The sequence below is a fragment of the Oryx dammah genome, unplaced genomic scaffold (assembly GCF_014754425.2).
Source record: "Oryx dammah isolate SB20612 unplaced genomic scaffold, SCBI_Odam_1.1 HiC_scaffold_2, whole genome shotgun sequence".
In the NCBI taxonomy this organism is placed as follows: Eukaryota; Metazoa; Chordata; class Mammalia; order Artiodactyla; family Bovidae; genus Oryx; species Oryx dammah.
Window position 1 is genome coordinate 130,280,963 of NW_024070186.1, and position 19,728 is coordinate 130,300,690.

At 38.2% G+C, this 19,728-nt stretch overlaps 1 protein-coding gene across 4 annotated transcripts in view; it reads left to right on the forward strand.

Annotated features, from left to right (window-relative positions):
• ROBO1 (roundabout guidance receptor 1) overlaps positions 1-19,728 on the forward strand; it is a 451,347-nt gene that overhangs the window by 257,551 nt on the left and 174,068 nt on the right. The window lies entirely within an intron of this gene.

Consider the following 19,728-nt stretch of genomic DNA (forward strand, 5'->3'; position numbering starts at 1 on the left):
ATCAAGGCTGTATATTGTCACCCTGCTCATTTAACTTATATGCAGAGTACATCATGAGAAATGCTGGGCTGGAAGAAGCACAAGCTGGAATCAAGATTGCACGGAGAAATATCAATAACCTCAGATATGCAGATGACACCACTCTTATGGCAGAAAGTGAAGAGGTACTTAAAAACCTCTTGATGAAAGTGAAAGAGAAGAGTGAAAAAGTTGGCTTAAAGCTCAACATTCAGAAAACTAAGATCATGGCATCTGGTCCCATCACTTCATGGGAAATAGACGGGGAAACAATGGAAACAGCGTCAGACTTTATTTTTTGGGGCTCCAAAATCAGTGCAGATGGTGATTGCAGCCATGAAATTAAAAGATGCTTACTCCTTGGAAGGAACATTATGACCAACCTAGATAGCATAATCAAAAGCTGAGACATTACTTTTCCAACACAGGTCCGTCTAGTCAAGGCTATGGTTTTTCCAGTGGTCATGTATGGATGTGAGAGTTGGACTTTGAGGAAAGCTGAGCACCGAAGAATCAATGCTTTTGAAATGTGGTGTTGGAGAAGACTCTTGAGAGTCCCTTAGACTGCAAGGAGATCCAACCAGTCCATTTTTAAGGAGATCAGTCCTGGGTGTTCTTTGGAAGGAATGATGCTGAAGCTGAAACTCCAGTACTTTGGCCACCTCATGCGAAGAATTGACTCATTGGGAAAGACTCTGATGCCGAGAGGGATTGGGGGCAGGAGGAGAAGGGGACGACCGAGAATGAGATGGCTGAATGGCATCACTGACTCGATGGATGTGAGTTTCAGTGAACTCTGGGAGTTGGAGATGGACAGGGAGGCCTGATGTGCTGCAATTCATGGGGTTGCAAAGAGTCGGACATGACTGAGTGACTGAACTGAAGTGATTATCTTCATTTTCTCCACCATAGTTTGGAGATAATGTTTCTTGATAATGTTGGTTGATAATGTTTCTCCCATCAACAGAAAATTGGATTAAAGGTTTACTGTCCTTGGCTTCGCCCATCAGAACAAGACCCAGTTTCCCCCTCAGTCAGTCTCTCCCATCAGGAAGCTTCCATAAACCTCTTATCCTTCTCCATCAGAGGGCAGACAGAGTGAAAACCACAGTCACAGAAAACTAACCAAACTGATCACATAGACCATAGCCTAGTCTATCTCAATGAAACTATGAACCATGCTATGTAGGGCCACCGAAGATGGACAGATCATGGTGGAGAGCTCTGACAAAACATGGTCCACTGGAGAAGGGAATGGCAAAGCACTTCAGTATTCTTTCCTTGAGAACCCCATGGACAGCATGAAGAGGCAAAATGATAGGACACTAAAAGATGAACTCCCCAGGTCGGTAGGTGCCCAATATACTACTGGAGATCAGTGGAGAAATAACTCCAGAAAGAATGAAGAGACCACTTTTATAGAATGTTTTCTAAATAGCATTTATCCTCTTTAAACTAAATTCCATATGTGCAATATGAGGAAAATGACACATATATTAACAGTTGTGTTTGATATGGATTATTTAATGTTTTTTACGGAAAGGAAAAGCCAAAATGTGCAGTAACTGATAACATACTACATTGCTGTTCTTTGTTTCCTCATATCATGGAAAACAGTGATTATAGATGCAAACAGAGATCACATTTTGTTTTATTATCTCATAGCAAGTATTATGTAATTTCAAGAGGCATTTATTCACACCTAAATATCTGATTTTTAGGTTTTTTAAAATTACACATATTTTCATTCATCCCATATATATTTTAGTGATATATTTTAATGATATATGATTATAATTTTTGATAGTGGTGGTTTTTTAGGAGAAAGAGAGTGGTGATACTGCATTATGGCCATAATGGATGTTAGCACCCTGACTGCCATAAGCAGTGGTAGCTTTTTCCCTTTTCCAGCGGATCTTCCCAACCCAGGAATCAAGCCAGTGTCTCCTGCATAGCAGGCGGATTCTTTACCAACTGAGCTATCAGGGATGCCCCTCTCATTCTATAGCTAGATAGATAAATTGATTGATTGATAGCAATATGGAGCTTTAAAATGAAGACAATAGATTATTTGGAAATAACTGAACCATGCTGTCCTCCAACTGTGGGATGAAAACACTATAAAATTCAATACCATCACAGTTTCTTTTGCATTGATGTGTAACTGACACTGAGCTAGGAGTTAGGGATCAATGAACAATGACAACGTCCCCAACTTCTGAGAACTTTTGATCTTCTGGGCAACTTATTTCAACATGTGGGTATAATGATGAGGCGTAAACTTAGAAAGAGGATATGATCTGATGCCAGAACAGAAGGATAACCTGGGCCAGACTTTTAGAGAGAAATTACAGAGGGGAAACGTGGTTGGAGACATAAGGAATGAGCTTGTGTTAGTCAAGAAAAAGGATGGAAGTGAGAATGGCAGTGGAGTTTTAGCCAAATGGATGGAATTGAGAGCTGGATCAAAACCATCAGGTTCTATCAAATTTAGTTTTGATCCAGCTCTCAATTCTGTCCATTTGGCTAAAACTCCACTGCCATTCTTACCTACTTCCGTCCTTTCTCTTGACTTAAATGTAGATTAGAAGAGGAGCAGAATTTGGTACAACAGAGTTAGTGGCAGGGAGGGGAGTCGGAGTGGTAGCAGAGAAGGGTGAGAAGATCAGAAGTTCAGTTTGGGATATAGTTAATTTGCAATGTGAGAGGAACATCGAAATAGGGAAGTTTATGTATCTGTTAGATGCATCGGCTTGGGATAGCTATGTTGCTTCTCTGATAGGCTTTCCCGATGGCTCAGAGGGTGGAGAATCTGCCTGCAATACAGGAGACACAGGAGATGCGGGTTCGATTCCTGAGTCAGGAAAGATATCCTGGAGTAAGGAATGGCAGCCCACTCCAGTATTCTTGCCTGGAAAATTCCATGGACAGAGAAGCCTGGTGGGCTACAGTCCAAAGGGTTGCAAAGAGTCAGACACCACTGAACGTATGTTACTTAGGCATTTATGCACTTAAGTTTATTACACAGAAAACCTAAGCAGGGAAAGCAAGTGCATGTGCAAGCACACACAGTAAGGTTGGCACTTCATATAGATGAGAAAAATTCCAGAAAGTTCCAGAAAGCAAAACTTTAATTTGCCATGCTCTGGCAACTATTTACATTCTATTTGCATAGTATTTACACTGTGTTAGATATTATAGTTAATCTAGAGAAGATTTAAAGTTTACAGGAGGATGAAATGAAAGTTATGAAAGTGAAGTTGCTTAGTCGTCTCCGACTCTTTGCGACCCCATGGACTGTAGCCTACCAGGCTTCTCCGTCCATGGGATTTTCCAGGCAAAAGGACTGGAGTGGGTTGCCATTTCCTTCTCCAGGGGATCTTCCCCACCCAGGGATCGAACCCAAGTCTCCTGCATTGCAGGCAGTTGCTTTACCCTCTGAGAAGCTGGGAGGATGTGTGTAGGTTAAAGGCAAAATATGCCATTTTATTTATATAAGGGACTTGATCATCTGTATATTTTGGTATCCTTGGTGGTGGGGGCGGGTGAGTCCTGGAATCAACCCCCTGTGAATACCAAAGGAAGACTGTGTGTCTTTACTCATACTATTCTAGTACTGAGTTTCATTCTCTCAGTAGTCATATCTTTTGGTGGAGTGTGATTAAGGGATATGTCTCCTCTCTTCATCTGTAGGAAGATATTCCTTATTATTTTGGTTTACTCTAATAGAAAAATAACTTTAACAGGCAACAGATATTGGGTATGTGTAAGATGGAATACTTTGTCTCAAATATATTACCTAAATTATTTCATTTAATCCTTATCCCTATCACACAAGGCAGCTACTATTATTATCATCTACATTTTGCAGTGATTAAAGAGTAGAAAGAGATAGAATAACTTGCACAAAATCACATTTCTAAAATGTGGTGGAAGTGAGATTCAAACTTAGCTGTTTTTTGTGTCCGAGTCATCTCTCAAGGACTTGAACTCCATCAATGCATTTAAAGAAGTGACTCCTCAAGGAAAGTTTTTCCTTCCATTTGTGAAGGGTCAAAATCTGCTCTGTATTCAGATATATTTCCATTTTTTTGAATTATGCCTTCATGCTTCTGCTACTGTTCCCTTTGGTGATGAGTTTTAACTTCCATATGAGCATGAGTTTAAAATCCTCTCCTATTTGCAAAACTGTGGACTCTAAAAATTTTCTGTGTAAAGTATTCTTGTAAACTCAACCGTAACAGCTGTAGACTGATTTTTCCTCCTTTTGGTACAAAATTATAATACTGTGTGCTAACTCCCTTTTATAAGTTTTATGAGAAATTATAAATCATCTTCATGTTTACACTAATGCCTTCACCGGAAAGCTTATGCTACTTGAAGGAATTGATTTCAGTATTTTCTTTTCTATCTTCCCATAATATCTTGTTCTTTGAGATCTCGATAAAGATGGTTTCTGGGCCCTGTCTTAATGTTATTTATATATGCAAAGCTGTTCGTGAAGGCTATGAACTTTTCAAGAGTTTTCTATCAAAATATGTCTTTTAAATCAGGATGTTACACATTTTCTGTTATGGGAAGGGGAGGCTATGATTTTGTTCCTTGAGAATGTTAAGAAAGACTTTATCCTTTCCACTGAGAAATAGCTTCCTAGTTACTAATGAGGATAATTAAAAAGATGCCTGGAGTATGAGTTGATGCCCTGACTTTTATTGATATCATGCTTCATTATTTTTCTTGTGTAATTTATCAACTTCATTGTTGAAAAAAAAAAGTTTAGCTTTGTACTGTGTTATCTAGGGTAGGTATTGGAAAAAAATGTCATCTTTTATAGACCCAATTTTTTTTTTTTTTGTAAAGAAACTACAGATGATGTGTCAATAGTTTGAAAACATGACATAATTGTTAGTGTGATTTGTTTTCTGTTAAATCTGATTACAATACTGGACTATTTATAAGTTCTGAGAGGTGTTTAAAATGAGTCATATGAAGCTATTTCTTCTTTAAATTCCGAGAATCTGGTCACTGGTAAGGATGTCATTGGCAGAACTACTCTTCTGCTCTGTTCAGAACTCTGTGTTCTAGTTTTAACTCTGTCTTATAACTGGCTTTTGCAAATGACTCAGGTTTTCATTTCCTTCTTGTAAAATAAAGAGGCTCCTCCCAACTCACATGTTTCATACTGTTTCTTAGAAATTGGATTTTTTTTTTCCATTTAAAATAACAGTAATGATACTAAATGGCGCTTCCCTGGTGGCTTAGTCAGTAAAGAAATTGCCTGCCATGCAGGAAACTGGGGTTCAGTCCCTGGGTTGGGAAGATCTCCTGGAGAAGGGAAAGGCAAACAACTGCAGTATTCTTGACTGGAGAATTCTGTGGACAGAGGAACCTGGTGGGCTATAGTCCATGGGATTGCAAAGAGTTGGACATGACTGAGTGACTAACACCCAAACACAAGGATACTAAACACCTAAATAGCACGTACTGTGTTTTGGTAAGATCTGTTCTACATATTTTAATTATATGTAATTTCATATAATCCAGTGAAGTAAGCATAATGATTATCATTTCCATTTTACTAATTAGGAAAATTGAGGTATAGAGAGGTAAATGATCTGCCCAGGGTGACACACCTAGCTGAAGCTAGAGCCAGGATTCCCATCCAGACAACTGAGTTTCATAATTTATATTCTTAACCAGTACACTATAACACCTCCTACTGTATTGTTATTTGCTATAGTTTTGTAGTTTCTAAAGCTTCTTAATTCTAAATTGAGTGGTGTGCATGTCTTTAATTACATGTAGAAACTTTGACGAAATATTGATGTTTAAAAAGTCACGATGATAATTCATATGATTTTATTTTTTAAGATGAGGAATTAGTTAATTTCCTTTAAAGATAAAGATAATTTCCTTATAGTTTCCTTTAAATTTAAAATTTTAAAATAATTCAGTATTTTCTTGAATAAACAAATGTTTCAGTATTTTGCTTTTAAAGAAAATTTATTTTATTGAAGCTTAATCTGCTATATTTCAAAAGGAAAACAAAAAACAAAATAAGATTGGCCATATACCTGCATTTAGACCGCATTATTAGCAAGTTTTTCCTCTGTTTTATCATCAAACTTTAGGTGACATTTGATGATGATTATTTGTAAGGCTAAAATAATATGAGGATTCCAAATAAAGTATACATTGGAATTACTATAGAGTATTTTTTAAATGCAAAAACCAGATTTTAAGCTCAAGCTAGTCAAATTGATAGTTATGAGTATCTTATTAAAAAACTCTATGGGAGATTACATTATGCATTCATGGCTAAAAAAGCAGTGAATTAAAATGAAGTCTTTGGAGTCTGATGGATTCATGGTTGTATTTGACCTCCATGAGTTAATAACTGTAATTTGTAAGTTAACTTCCATCTATAAGCCTCTCTTTCTTCATGCATAAACATTGAGATTGTTACTTATTTCCTAAGATTATCAGAAGGGTTAAATGTGATAGCAAATGTTATAAACTTAACAAAATGTTAGAGACTATTAATGCTGGTTTTAGTTTGTTTTCATTGATATAAAATATTGAGGTAGGAAATGAAACCGTTATAGAATTTGTCTTGGATATAGTCCCCATTTTACATGATTGTTCTCATCAGTGCTATAGTGACAGCCAGCACAGGAATAGTCCTTTCTGATACACAGGCTGCTCGTCCCTGCACCTCTTGATAGATTTCTACTTGCTATTGTCCATTCAACACTTGCAGCACTTGGATGCAGTCAACCCATGACTGCATAATTACTTGTGAAATTGCTTGTTACTGAATTCTGCTACTTCAGCAGCTCTCTATCTAATAATGGCACATTAGTGGGTAAAGTAATAAATCATATTTTAAAACTCATAACATTTGCAAGAATGACAGGATGATGAAAACAAAGAAACACATTCCAGACCAAAATTAAAGCCTCCAAAGCTATTGTGCTGTCTAGTCTTGTTTATGGAAATGACACCGACCATCACCACATTCAATTACGAGACAAATTCTATCAGCATCTCTTAGTACCACGCTTCACGCCAGATGGTAAGGCATGGTTTCCCACAATGAGGTCCCAGGACTCACGCAATCCGGAGAAGTTGAAACCATTCTACATGAAAGTCAGCTCCCCAGGGCCCAAGGGGAGTTGAGCACATGGTAGGCAGATGAAGCCCTAGGAGGGTCCCCTGTAGCACAGCCTGAAGCAATGTAACATCACAGTAGATAGCTGGAAAACACCTGCAGCTGAATGGGTATTCTAGACAGCAGTCAGGGATGGCTTCGCTCATTTAAAGCTGAGCTCCTGTAATATCCTGGAGACAAACTGCAGGAGCAGATGCAACAACAGCCTCTTGATGGAAAAAAGCAGCCACAAGAGAACTCTGTATATTGATGCTGATAATAATTACACTGAACATTGCTACATAGCACTTCTAGATATGTATCTCTCATTCTCATCACGGTTATGCAAGCAAGGTAGGGCTCCTTCTCTTTTGAAGCCAATTTTGAGGATAAGATAATGGATGGATAAAGGGGTAAGTGACATGCTCAATAGCATGCAGGTAGAAAAGGCTGACATATCAGCACAGGCAGACACAGATTTTGAAGAGTCTCAAGCTCATGAAAATTTCAGGCTTTTTACAGTACAAGAATGCATAATCAGGAGTGTTGTAGGAACCTGTGTCAGTGAAAGGCCTTAAAGCTTAAACTTTCTTCGATTCAGGAAAAATCCGCTCGTGCAGATTGGTTTTTAAAGTTGCTGGCTTTCCCAAGGCAGAAATATCAGAGTCAGGGTTTGAACTGTGATCGTGGAGATTTTGTTGTTTCGTTTTATTGAAGCAAAGATGCTCTCTGGCTTGCCATGCTGTTCTTTTTATTAGATAATTTAGTGTGTATTCTAATAATAACCTACAGGGTAGGATCACAGACAACTGTTAATACTGTAAAGATTCTTCTGTTTTTTCTGTGCCTCACTTAACAGTGTGCCTATAATGAGAGACTGTAGGAAGAAAAACTGACAACAGGCAAGTGGATATTGGCAAGAAAATAGAGAAACAGACCCTGCCGGTTATGTATCAGGCAGCTTCCCCCCTTCCTTCCTTTTTGATGCTGGAGCTTCAGTTTTGATCTGTTATGTTTATCCCTCTGTCATAAGAATTAATTCAGGAAGGACAGTCCTCTTACTAGGTCTGGGGTAAATCCTTTTTTTGTACTATCACACTTCCTTAGCAATAATTGGTTTCAAAAATAATGGTTGACCCCTTCCTTGACAATTAAATAGGAAGGGAAGTCTGTTGAGACTCTTTCAAAAGACTGAGGTGGCATTTCCTGATCCTGCTACCTTTTCCTATCGCTTCTCCTTACGAGAACTAGAATTCTAGTTGCCATCTGTCAACTATAACATGGAAGCAAACACATAAAGTGAGTACTGGAAAATGGAAAAGTAAAACCTGGATTTGCAGGACACTGATGACTGGAGATGGACTAGTTCATGAGCTTACTACCTCAGGACACTTTGGTTAGATAATATTCTGTCCTTGTTGATGAATCCAATAGAGTCGGAAGCATTGGCAGTTTTGAGCTGAGTGTCCTTGCTGATACAAATATTTAAAGCCATGGACATGAATTTTAAGCTGCATAGGAGAAATTATAAATCTAAAAGAGGAATATATGAAAAGAGAGGAGAGGATTGGAGAGGTATCCAAGACCTGATGTTTAGATAAGTATTCATTTCTTGACACAAAGTATCATAAGAGCAAGACAACTGGAAAAGTAGGCTGTGAGAGATTGGAGAATTTATCTTTCAGAATTCAAACAGCCTCCTGTTTATATCAGGGTCCATGGTTTCTTGACACTGGAGGACAAGACTGCAAATGGAGATTAGTTGTTGTTGTTTGTTGTTTAGTTGCTAAGTTCTGTCTGACTCTTTGCCACTTCATGGACGGTAGCCCGCCAGGCTCCTCCATCCATGGGATTTTCCAAGTACGAATACTGAAGTGGGTTGCCATTTCCTTCTCCAGAGGGTCTTCCTGACCCAAGGATCGAACCCGTGTCTCTTGCATTGATGGGTGGATTCGTTACTGCTGAGCCACCAGGGAATTTCATTATAAAAGTTAAAGAAAAAAAAGCCAGAATTTTGTGTGAGCTATCTATAGATGATGAGCTACAAGACATTGGTAGAATTGGGGAAGGTGTGTGGGGTTGAATACATGGGGTTGAGGTGTCTGAATTCTGATTCAACAGAGGTGGTAGCTGAACAGAGGTGATAGTGATAGCTAGCTGTATGTTTGATGGTTTGAGGAATAAGATTGGAGCTGGGGGGGGGGATGTTCTTGAGAGTGTGAGAACACTGAACTAAAAGTCTCAGGGAGCTTGAAAAGGAAATATTCACACTCCTTCCTAGCATTGAAAAATTGAGGGAGTATGGGCTTCCCAGTATTCTCTCAGGTTAACCAGACTTTATTGAAGACAAAAGAATATGAAGAATGTGAAAGAGACTAAAGATAAAAGGTGGATGAATGTATTAAAAACAAAATATAGGGAATTTTTGTTTCCATACGATGGTATGCATCGTTTATATTTTAGAGGTGATTTTTATTTGCCTGTGAAATGTGACTTGTGCTGCTCAAAATGTTGGCCACAAATCATTACCCACCGTGAATCTACTTCTTTATTCTAAGGTGCTGAGAGATTATGGAAAGGTAGTTATTCTCATTCATTAAAAGATTAGTTCATACTTGAACCCCAACTCCATTTGCCAATTTGAATCAAAAGTTGAAGCCTAAATTAATGTTTTTGAAAGGAGAATACTATTAACAATCTTTTAGGTTTAATTTTTCTCTATATTTTCACCATTAAGTGATAACCTTGCTCTGATTCATCCTAGTCCCCTGGGATACAAAACCAGTGTTGACTTGTTGAATTTTAGTTATGTGTGGTCTAGTTCTCTAGATTTGCCAAGATCTGTCAACACTTATTAGAAATAAATTTCAGCACTTTATTCAGACTTACTGTTTTATTACTAGAATTACTATTTTGGATGACAATACTTGTCTTTTCATATCTTAGTATTTGTCTCAGCCCTTATTGGGTTAGTGAAATGAGTCCATTCATAATTCTTTTCCAATAAGTGGTAGAAACATTTACCTGGTCTCCTGAATATTATAGCTAGTTGTGGCATTATTAAAATTTCAAAATGGGAAATCTTGTCTAATTCTTTCTGTAATACATTTATAAAATGGTGAAATTATAGAGTAATTTAGATATATCTTTTTCTAATTCCTCAATTAACTTTTAATGTCTTATAAATTTAGGGTTTTGTTTTAGCTGTGTTGGTTTTGCCAGATTGAATAAGAAGCCCTCACATTTTGTAATCATAGAATCAAATACACTAAAACTTCAATTACTTGTTTCTTTTTTTAACAAAACAATAACACATCAAGAAATGGTAAACAATTAGATAATGTGAAATTATTTCAAATTGTAACAGTAATAAGACTGTGTTAAGAAGAAGTAAGCAAAATAATTGAACTCAGAGTGGGGAGTTGAATTTGAATATCAGAGATCTAATTATTTGCAACACTGGATGTTCTAAGTCCTACAGGTAACCTTTGGAATTCTGTCTTTTCAACTTGTTCTGAAATCAGTGTACATGAATATTAGTACATGAAAATCACACAGAGGTGATAGTTTGTATTAAATCAAACTTTTACTTAAAATAATGTGAAGCAGCAGGCAAAGGAAACCCCATCAAAGTGAAAGCAGTTGTGGTTATTATGTACTTTGGTTGAACTCATTTTCTTTAATTAATCAGTAACATCTTGTTTCCAAAAATCAGTGTGGGATTGTTAAAAAATTTCTGATTTACTTCAATTAAATAAATGTTTGGATTTAACTGTTTTAAATATTACTCTTTCCATAATCCATCTCAAAGAATCATTGAAGTACTTGCTGTATTCATTTCAATTAATATAGTTAATTTTAAGTACTAAATCATATAAAGACAATAACATTATGAATTGTCATATTACAGCAAGCTTGAAATATTAGCCTGTGCATATAGGATTACAAATTAGTTTTTTAATAAGTTGCTTAAGGAAACAATTAAATCAGCATGTTTAATAATTTAGGCCAGTGATTCTCAAAGTCTGGTTTTCTAGCCAGCAGATTTCTGTATCACCTGAGAGTTTGTTAGAAATCAAATTCTCAGGCCCTGTAGTGAAGTAACTGGATTGAATACCCTGAGCATGTGTGTCAATGATCTGTGTTTAATAGATGCTTAGGTGATTCTGATGAGCTAGTTTGAGGGCCACTAGTTTAGGAGTTTCAGCTCTGCAGTTATACAAACCAAAGCCCAGATTCCACCTTTTTTACTCAATAACTGTGTAACATTGGGTGAGTTGCTTAACTTCTCTGAGAACTCAGATCTCACACTTACAAAATGGTAAAATGATAATACCTGAATCATGGAGATGCCAGGAGAATTAAACCAAAAGCTCATATTAAATATGTAGCATCATCCTGAAACATACTAAGTATTCAATTTATGATGGTTTTAAGAATGCTACCACCACTACCATTGCTCATACTAAAGCTAGTTACATAATATGTGACCAGAATAATTTCACTTTCCTAAGTTACTTGCATATCAAACATATGTGACAGAAACTCCTATTAACTTTTCTTTTCAAAAAAGGAAAAAGAAAGCAGAGAAAAGCAATGAGTAGTAGGTCATAGAGCCAGTTTCAAATCTGGAAGTCTGACCTTAGGACTTGAGTTCTTACCTATTTCTCTTTACTGATTTTGTATTTTTCAAAATAAACACAGTTCACATTCATTTAACTCATGTGCATATGTGCTAAGTCGCTTCAGTCGTGTTCAACTCTTTATGACCCTATGGACTGCAGCTCACCAGGCTCCTCTGTCTATGGGATTTTCCAGGCAAGAATAGTGGTGTGGGTTTGCCATGCCCTCCTCCAGGAGATCTTCCCCATCCAGGGATCAAATCTGCATCTCTTATGTCTCCTGCTTTGGGAGGTAGTTTCTTTACCACTAGCTCTTGTTGAATTAAGAGTTTGACAGTTGAGAACTAGCAGTTTTCATTGGCAATTTTAAAAAGTGCTGATTCTGATTTACTGTTGAAAACCAAACAGCCCTCTTTGTGAACTCTGATGAACTAAGAAAAAAGGGAAATAATATATCCATTATTTGAAGAGAGCATTTATATACTTACTAGGATTTGCACAGCAAAGCTAAATGGATGCAAGTACACAGAGAATAGTCATTGTACATTGCTACAGTGAAAATGTAAGGTGGACAGATGTGGAAGTCACTGGGTATAAGCAATTATTGGAATAGTTGGAATCAGTTAACTTCAAGCAATATTGTAAAAGGAAAGGTACTCATTAGAGAGAAAGAATTTCCTTATTTATCTTCAAATAAGAAGTAATTGCATCATAAGCAGAATTTGTAAGATTTGTCTAATTGACGAGCACACAACACAGGTCTGTCTGAGAAGTAAAAGAAGGTGAAGACAGTTAAGATGTTGTTAGCAATGCACAGTTCTGTGTATTGAGGGGAGTGAAATAGTAAAAGCATAAATGATAATTGATTGGGAAAGATGATCAGTCAATGAGAGCTTGGAGTCTCACTAGGAGAACATGTCCACTTTGAAAGTGGTTGAGGTCTCCACGTTGTACTGTTCTCAGATTGAAAGGAAATAAATACAGAAATTAAAGAAGATAACTTAAAAGAGTTTGTTAATTAATAGTTTAAAACAATGAGAAATATAAAGGTGACTAATTGTGATGTTTTTATAGTAGTGTTAGTCACTCAGTCATGTCTGACTCTTTGCAGTTTCTTGGACTGTAGCCTTCCAGGCTCCCCTGTCCATGGAATTTTCCAGGCAAGAATACTGGAGTGGGTAGCCACTCCCTTCTTCAAGGGATCTTCCCGACCCAGGAACTGAACCATGGTCTCCTGCATTTCTGGCAGATTCTCTACCAGCTGAGCTACCAGTTACTGGGCTTCCCTGGTGGCTCTCAGTAGAGAACCTACCTGCAATGTGGGGGACCTGGGTTCAATACCTGGTTTGGGAAGATCCCCTGGATGAGGGCATGACAACCCACTCCAGTACTCTTGCCTGGAGAATCCCCATGGACAGAGGAGCCTGGTGGACTGCAGTCCATGGTGTCACAAAGAGTTGGACACGACTGAGCAACTAATGTTTCCTTAGAAATGATGTATGTTTCCATACAGCTCAACATTCTGAACTGGAATTTTGAATTGATGCCTGACTGAACTCAATGCCAGTGCTCCTAACTTGTACCTGTGTCTGTACTGGCTCCTTATGTGTTTGATCCTAAAACTAATTGTGCCTCACCTTTATTAAGTATTTTAGAGTGTAACAGCAATGACATTTAGACTTTACATGAGTAATCTCATGTAGTTACAATAATGAATAATCACTATCATTATCCCCATTCTACAGATGAGAAAATTGAGGTATTGAATAGTGAATGTGTAGTTTGACCCTGAATTCACTCTCAACCTCAGCTAACCTAAATTGCACACTCTTATCTTTGTTTGACTAATTATAAATGTTTTGGTTACAATTGTTATACACTGATAATGCTTACATATGTTAGCGTATTTAAGAAAGTATAAAACTATTATTTACAACGTCTTATCTTCTGATTAACTAGGCACCATTCCCTAGCAATCACTCTTGCTTTAGATGCTCAAAAGCCTTAGTTAGTTCAAGTGAAAGTTGCTCAGTCCTGTCTGACTCAGCAACCCCATGGACTGTAGCCCTCCAGGCTCTTCTGTCCATGAGATTTTCCAGGCAAGAATACTGGAGTGGGCTGCCATTTTCATAGAGCCATAATAATGTTTTAGATTTCTCAAGTTGTACTATATTTAAACAATGAGGGACAATGTTTCATTCATAACAACTCTCTGTTCCTTGTACAATGAAGTATAGTTTGGCATGATTTAATATAGGCCCAGATATCCTAGTTCACCAAAAGAGAATTAATTTAGTATGGTCTAAGGAATACGGTCTTTGGAGGTGTGATTTATACTGGTGTTTCAGTTATTAACTAGTTGCATGACCTAAGGCGAAGCATTTTATTTCTATAAATCTGCTTCTTTCTCTGTAAAGTAATGAATTTATGTCTTCTACTACTATTATTGTATTAAGTCTGAATTTTTCTTGCAGTTAGAATATCACAAAGGCAGTAGAACGTAAGAGTAAAATAGACATGATTTAATCTTGGAATAGCTTCTTAGGTGTCTCAGTGGTAAAGAATCCACCTGCCAATGCAGGAGACATTGGTTTGACACCTGGGTAGAAAGATCCCCTGGAGAAGGAAATGGCAACCCACTCCAGTATTCTTTCCTTGGAAACCCGTGGACAGAGGAGCCTGACAGGCTACAGTCAATAATGTTGGGAAAGAGTCAGACGTGATTTAGCAACTGAAAAACGAGAAGAATCTTGGAATAAGGTAACATTTTAGAATCTTAAATTTCCTGGAATTGCTATTATGTAGGGGCGGTGGTGGTGGGGGGGCTCCCAGGTGGTGGTAGTGGTAAAGAACCCGCCTGCCAATGCAGGAGACTTAAGAGATGCAGGTTTGATCCCTGGGTTGGGAAGATCCCCTGGAAGAGGGCATGGCAATCCACTCCAGTATTCTTGTCTGGAGAATCCCATGTACAGAGGAGCCTGACGGGGTACAGTCCATGGGGTTGCAAAGAGTCAGACATTGCTGAAGTGACTTAGCAAGCATGCACTATTATGGAACTAATTGTGTGGTATGTGTTTAGAGCTGCCATTAATAGTGAAGTACCATTAAGAGAAAATAGAATTAATTGTATGTGTAGATGGAATCCTGGGTGTGTAGTAAAGGTTGAGTTACGTTTGTTTGTTTTAGTAATGGCTATTTTTCTTCACATTTTCCTTGTAACAAATAACGTTCATTTTTAAAAAATTATTTATTTTTAATTGAAGGAAAAACAAACAACCCAGTCAAAAACTGGGCAAAAGACCTAAACAGACATTTCTCCAAAGGAGACATGCTCTGAGTGTGTTAGTCACTAAACTCTTGTCTGACTCTTTGTAACCCCGTGGACTGTGGCCCAGATGGTCAATAAACACATGAAAAGATGCTTAACATCGCTCATTATTAGAGAAATACAAGTCAGTACTACAATGAGAGATCACCCCATACTGATCAGAATGGCCACCATCAAAAAACCTACAAACATGGAGAAGGAAATGGCAGCCCACTCCAGTATTCTTGCCTGGAAAAGTCCATGGACAGAGGAGCCTGGTGGGCTGCAGTCCATGGGGTTACATGACTGAGCATGTGTGCATGAGGGTGGAGGGAGATGGGTTGGTAGCAGTAAACTGGTAGAACTAAAAAAAAAACAAAAACCTACAAACAGTAAATGCTGGAGAGGGTATGGAGAAAAGAGAACCCTTTTGCACTGTTGGAGGGAATGTAAATTGGTAGAAACAATCACTTTTAAAATTTATTATGTATACATATATTTATTCAGGGATTATTTTTTACTATTTTCAGAGTGCCTACATGAATGTCTGACACATAGTAGGTGATCAATCAATATTTATTGAAAAACTGAATGATGTCGCAGACATATATTAAGCCACTATTGTATCCTTAGCTCAATGCTAAATTTTGGGAAAATATAAAGATAAAACAGTCAATTTTAGTATTTGAGGATGGCAATATTTAATGGGAACAAAGAAATATGTATGATAATAATTTTAATATAATGTAATAAATACTCTGGTAGTCATTTAATTAATGCTATCTAGAGGAATCTTGGAATGTTTGAGAAAAGAGCTCTGTTTAATTGTCTTTTGCAAATTTAATGGAGGTGTACTAGGTAGCAACAGAGGAAATGAATGACCCTTGTAGACTGAGTATTGCAAGTGTGAGCAGAGAGGAGGTATGTTTGGATAATGGAGCAAATATTGAAGCATAGGATATGGGGATGGAAGTGTTTATAGGTCACCTAGTTAAAATTTCAACTTGAAGTTAAACAAGGCAACTTGGAATCAATAGAGTTTTGTTTTTTTTTTTTCTTTTTTTGACCATGTGGCCTGTGGGATCCTAGATCCTTGACCAGGGATTGAACCCTCACTCTCTGCATTGGAAGCATGGAGTCTTAACCGCTGGACCACCAGGGAAGTTCAGTAGAGATTTTAAAGCAAGGGAGTGACAAGGACACCATCTCTTGGTCACTAGATGTTATTTACAGTGGAATACCCTAGTGGCTCAGATGGTAAAGAATCCACCTGCAATGCAGGAGACCCAGGTTCATCCCTGGGTTGGGAAGATCGCTTGGAGAAGGTAATGTATTCCACTCCAGTATTCTTACTGGACAATTCCATCGACAGAGGAGCCTGGTGGGCTCGATTCACAGGACCACAAAGAGTAGGACACGACTGAGCGACTAACAGTAACACTTTCACAGTGCAGTAATTGCTTTCCTGATAAGATTGGAGGCTGTGTGAAGGGAGACCCACTTGCACAGTGCATCAAGGGATGGCAAGCTACAGAATTTTTAAAGTAGACTTTCAGAATTTTAAGTTTTTATATGCCTGTTTAGTAACAAATATTTGCAGTTACAACTACAGGTTAGGCTCCAAACTCACTACAGATGGTGACTGCAGCCATGAAATTAAAAGACACTTACTCCTTGGAAGGAAAGTTATGACCAACCTAGATAGCACATTCAAAAGCAGAGACATCACTTTGCCGACTAAGGTCCGTCTAGTCAAGGCTATGGTTTTTCCTGTGGTCATGTATGGATGTGAGAGTTGGACCGTGAAGAAGGCTGAGCACCAAAGAATTGATGCTTTTGAACTGTGGTGTTGGAGAAGACTCTTGAGAGTCCCTTGGACTGCAAGGAGATCCAACCAGTCCATTCTGAAGGAGATCAGCCCTGGGTGTTCTTTGGAAGGAATGACGCTAAAGCTGAAACTCCAGTACTTTGGCCACCTCATGCGAAGAGTTGACTCATTGGAAAAGACTCTGATGCTGGGAGGGATTGGGGGCAGGAGGAGAAGGGGACGACCGAGGATGAGATGGCTGGATGGCATCACTGACTCGATGGACGTGAGTCTGAGTGAACTCCGGGAGTTGGTGATGGACAGGGAGGCCTGGCGTGCTGCGATTCATGGGGTCGTAAAGAGTCGGACACGACTGAGCGACTGAACTGACTGAGACAGCATATTAAAAAGCAGAGACATTACTTTGTCAACAAAGGTCCATCTAGTCAAGGCTATGGTTTTTCCAGTCATGTATGGATGTGAGAGTTGGACTATAAAGAAAGCCGAGCACAGAGGAATTGATGCTTTTGAACTGTGGTGTTGGAGAAGACTTTTGAGAGTCCTTTGGACTGCAAGGAGATCCAACCAGTCCATCCTAAAGGAGATCAGTCTTGGGTGTTCATTGGAAGGACTGATGCTGAAGCTGAAATTCCAATCCTTTGGCCACCTGATGCGAAGAGTTGACTCATTTGAAAAGACCCTGATGCTGGGAAAGATTAAGGCAAGAGGAGAAGGGGACGACAGGGGATGAGATGTTTGGATGCCGTCACCGACTCAATGGACATGGGTTTGGGTGGACTCCGGGAATTGGTGATGGACAGGGAGGCCTGGCGGTTCATGGGGATGCAGTGAGTCCGCATGACAGAGACTGAACTGAACTGACACTACAGGTGTTGTAAAAGCATTTACTGCGTACTATTATATACTGATGCTGAGCTATGAAATATGTTTTTAAACATCATGTAACATTTTATTAAAAATTTAAAGATTAGATTTAAAATACATATCAATACAATTTCTATTAATATCCCGTACCAATGGATTATTTTATATAGACCTGGAATATTGCTCACTAACTTTAGATATTCTTTGTTTAAAAGAGGTCTCAACTTTGCCTGTGTATTGGAAAGAATCGATTGCATCCTAAAACAATTGCTTCTGAATTTCTGGATGTGGGATGCATACATTTGAATTTTTCTATCTCAGGGAATACTAGTGTGAAGTCATGGGTGCGAACCATGTAAAGGGATTAGAAGAGTGAGTTCAACCCTGAGCACAGAGAAAACATGAGAGACGAGTATTATTTTATATTAGAATCACATAGGAAATTACTTCAAACTACATCCATTGCTACACCTTTCTAGAGATTTTATATATTCATCGGGTTATATGCTTTGAAATCATTAAGATTGAATTAAACTCATAGAGTTACTCTAGACAAACAAGCTGGCTACAATCTGGTTTATTTATTAAATTTATTTTTGGCTACATCAAAATAATTTGGGATCTTAGTTACCTGACCATGGTTTGAACTTGCACTCTTGGCATTGAAAGTGTGGAGTCCTAATAACCAGACCACCAGGGAATTCCTTAGGATTTGGTTTAATATGGGAATTTGGGGTTGGAGAGAAGCTGCTGATTTGGGGGAAAAATATAAAATATGGTAAATTTGAATATGAATAAGTGAAGTTGATGCAGAGTGAGCATTTCATGCTGACTCTAGGATTTCTCAGTGTTCTTATATACTGAGAGAGGAAATACTCAAGGAATAAGAGTGTTTATTATTATTTATTTTTTAAGAGAAGTGGTATTGGTGAAGACCATGTATGTTTAGAATTCAGTCCTGTGAAGGATGAGGGATCCAAGTGGTTATATGTGTGAAAGTGGAATCATTGGTTTAGCACTTGGGTAAAAAAATCTCAGCTAGGGTTGTAAATACTGAAGATTTTTCCCACATAAAAAAACTAGAGAACATCATATGGTTGAATAATATTGAGTCAGGAAGTGCATTTTGCAAAATAAAATATATATATATAGAACCTTTAAAAGGACAACATATGGAGAAAAATTCATAAAGATCAAGAAGGGAAACAGCTGGAGACAAGGAAAGAAAGGCAAGAGAAAAAAATATGGTAGGCCGAAGACAGATTAGGCTGCCAAGAAGGAGCTTGCGTGCAGGCGTGCGTGTGTGCTCACTCACTCAGTCATGTCCAGCTCTTGGTGACTGCATGGACTGGAGCTGGCCAGACTCTTCTGTCCAGGGGTTTTCCCAGGCAAGAATACTGAAGTGGATTGCCATTTCCTCCTTCAGAGTATCTTCCTGACCCAGGGGTTGAACCCACTACTTCTGAGTGTCCTGCACTGGCAGGCAGATTCTTTATCGCCCAATCAACTGGGAAGCCTGCCAGCAAGGCACAGTGGTCCACAGAAACAATTCTGCAGAACAATCAAGTAGGACGAACGTGAAATAAGGCTTTCTAATCGTGGCAATTAAGAGATTATTAAAAATCTAAATTGGGAAGTGTTTTCAGTAGGATGAAGACAGAAAAGCTTAGTGTGTCTCAACTTGAAGAATGTTTGGCTGTGGAGGAAGGAATATGAAAGTGGTTTTGAGAAAAGTTTGAGGAGATGGCTTTGGCTAATGGAGAGATATAGTCATACATCCATACGGAATAGAAAAATTATTAAAGTAGAAAGATAAAAATGACACAATGGACAAATTAGGCACAGATTATTTTACACAGTTATTTATTTATTTTTTTGGATTTGTTGTTAATCAGTTGCTCAGTTGTGTCCAGCTTTTTGCAACCCCATGGACTGCAGA